Raw genomic sequence first — 3,149 nt, 5'->3', positions numbered from 1 at the left:
GCAAATCATTAAAAAGAAAAATAATAAAGCAATTAAAAAGACAAATCAAAATGCCTCAGTGACCATATATCCAACTCAAACTTTATATATTTAAATGTTACATTTTCCTCTCACTAATAAATCTTTATTTCACTCAGACTTGAACGGTAATTCTTCCATACTGAAGTATCTTCCTTGCCTAATTAATTCAAAGGAAAAAACCAAAATGATTAGTAAAGACAGATGTAGGGATTAACACACCCTTTTAATTGGTTTTAAATATTTTTAAGGTTTAAAAATTGTTTAAAATTTTTAATTTCTAGTAAGAAAACATTATCTGAATGAATACCCTAATGGAAAACCACTGTAAAATGTTTCAGCTGCATTTGGGACAGAGGGGTAGGAATTATCTTTAAAGCACCCCAGCTTTGTTCATGAGACGGTCAGAGGTACACTAGTTTGTATTATTGCAACATCCATTAGGTGATGTAAGTTGCTTTTCCTACAGCAGGGGCTTTATTTGTCAGAAGGGCATTATGCTTGACCTCCAAATTTGCCCGACAATTTACTGACGAGATTCATAACCTTTGGGTTGCTCTGATATATTGACATATTTCCCGGGTTCTAAGCCACATCCTGGAAGGCCACCATAACTTCTGGATCCTGTATGGCTGCAAGAACCCCTGGATCACTAAGAATTTCATCGAGCCCAGGCATTCCTGCTATTCCAGGCATGCTCCCTCCTATTCCAGGCATTCCTCCAGGAAAATTACCAGGCATTCTGCCAGGAAAGCCACCTGCAAAGAGCCATACTGAGCTCCTGATTGTCATCTGGCTTCTTCCTCCCTCTGGGCTCTCTCATGTTCTTCCTTAGCCTTCTTGACCCTTTCTATTCTTTCTTTGATCTCTCGCTCTTCACATATTCGCTCATACTTTCTCCTATGTTCAGCAATTTTCTGGGCCCTTGGTTGAACTTCTTTCAGCATTGCACTAGTATCTTCATCATAATCCAGCTTACAGGCATGGACAAGATCATGGGCAGCTTCTTCCCAATGGCCCAAAAGTCTGTGTGCTTTCCCTCGCCACTTGTATGGCTGAGCAGAATCAGGATTTATTTCAATAGCTCTGTCACAGTCTCGGAAGGCAGCATTTGGCTTCTGTAATTTGATGAAGGCATTTGATCTCTTGGCATACAGAATGGCCAAACGAGGATTTAGCTTGATGGCATCTGTGAACAAGTCAATGGCTTTCTGTAGTTCACCATCATTTAGGGCATCAATGGCAGGCACTTTTTTATCATTTGCCTGATCCATCATCTCCTCAGTTATCTCTACATTTTCATCTCCCATTTCTTGAGGGGCATCAGGGTCTGGTTCAATCACACCTTCATTGTCAATTTCTAGATCACTTTCCTCACTTGATGGTTCGTCTGTCTTTATGTTTTCCTCCTCGTTCTTACTGTTTTTTCTTCCTTGGTATTTTCTTCCAATTTAGTTTTACGAGTAGCAGGTGGTATTTTACCCCCCATGCTCTCCACCCATTCCCTCAGGAAGCACATTTCCTCAGTGTGCAGAACACTCGGGTCCTGCTTGCACATTTTCATGAAGGCTCGAAGCTCACTCACTTTGAGGGGGTCTATGGTCTGGAGGCGGCGGGAGGCAGCAGGAGGCGGCGGGCGCGGTGGAGGCTGCGGCACAATCCCAGGCCCAGGTGCTAGCTCAGCGTGACTGCATAAACGGGGCGGCTGCTGCGAGGCAGAACAGACTAGAACCTCCCCAGCCACTGGCTCTGCCCACCCAATGGTCTCGTGCCCCTGGGTCCTTCGCCCATTCATTCCTACTCTCTACTGCTTTCCTGCGCACTGGCTAGAATCTTCTAGAAGTGTGGCTGTTAATGCTGTTGCTTGCCTCTCCATGCACGCATTCTTATATTCACTCAGAACCAGTGCTCTCCTTAAGTAGGTTTATTCCCAGGTATTTTATTCTTTTTGTTGCAGTGGTAAATGGGAGTGTTTCCTTAATTTCTCTTTCAGATTTTTCATCATTAGTGTATAGGAATGCAAGAGATTTCTGGGCATTAATTTTGTATCCTGCTACTTTACCAAATTCATTGATTAGTTCTAGTAGTTTTCTGGTAGCATCCGTAGTATTTTCTATGTATAGTATGTCATCTGCAAACAGTGAATGCTTTACTTCTTCTTTTCCGATTTGGATTCCTTTTATTTCTTTTTCTTCTCTGATTGCTGTGGCTAAAACTTCCAAAACTATGTTGAATAATAGTGGTGAGAGTGGACAACCTTGTCTTGTTCCTGATCTTAGAGGAAATGGTTTCAGTTTTTCACCATTGAGAACGATGTTAGCTGTGGGTTTGTCATATATGGCCTTTATTATGTTGAGGTAAGTTCCCGCTGTGCCAACTTTCTGGATGGTTTTTATCATAAATGGGTGTTGAATTTTGTCAAAAGCTTTTTCTGCATCTATTGAGATGATCATATGGTTTTTCTCCTTCAATTTGTTAATATGGTGTATCACATTGCTTGATTTGTGTATATTGAAGAATCCTTGCATTCCTAGTATAAAACCCTCTTGATCATGGTGTATGATCCTTTTAATGTGCTGCTGGCCTCTGTTTGCTAGTATTTTGTTGAGGATTTTTGCATCTATGTTCATCAGTGATATTGGCCTGTAGTTTTCTTTCTTTGTGACATCTTTGTCTGGTTTTGGTATTAGGGTGATGGTGGCCTCGTAGAATGAGTTTGGGAGTGTTCCTCCCTCTGCTATATTTTGGAAGAGTTTGAGAAGGATAGGGTGTTAACTCTTCTTTAAATATTTGATAGAATTCGCCTGTGAAGCCATCTGGTCCTGGGCTTTTGTTTGTTGGAAGATTTTTAATCACAGTTTCAATTTCAGTGCTTGTGATTGGTCTGTTTATATTTTCTATTTCTTCCTGGTTCAGTCTTGGAAGGTTGTACTTTTCTAAGAATTTGTCCATTTCTTCCAGGTTGTCTATTTTATTGGCATATAGTTGCTTGTAGTAATCTCTCATGATCCTTTGTATTTCTGCAGTGTCAGTTGTTACTTCTCCTTTTTCATTTCTAATTCTATTGATTTGAGTCTTCTCCCTTTTGTTCCTGATGAGTCTGGCTAATGGTTTATCAATTTTGTTTATCT

General features: G+C 40.6%; 1 pseudogene; it reads right to left on the bottom strand.

Moving 5' to 3' along the window:
- Positions 1-513: 513 nt before the first annotated feature.
- Positions 514-1,434, bottom strand: LOC137776508 (hsc70-interacting protein pseudogene; annotated as a pseudogene).
- Positions 1,435-3,149: the final 1,715 nt, after the last annotated feature.

This window comes from Eschrichtius robustus, chromosome 14 (genome assembly GCF_028021215.1).
Source record: "Eschrichtius robustus isolate mEscRob2 chromosome 14, mEscRob2.pri, whole genome shotgun sequence".
Classification (NCBI taxonomy): domain Eukaryota; kingdom Metazoa; phylum Chordata; class Mammalia; order Artiodactyla; family Eschrichtiidae; genus Eschrichtius; species Eschrichtius robustus.
This window is presented reverse-complemented; position numbering and strand designations above follow the sequence as displayed.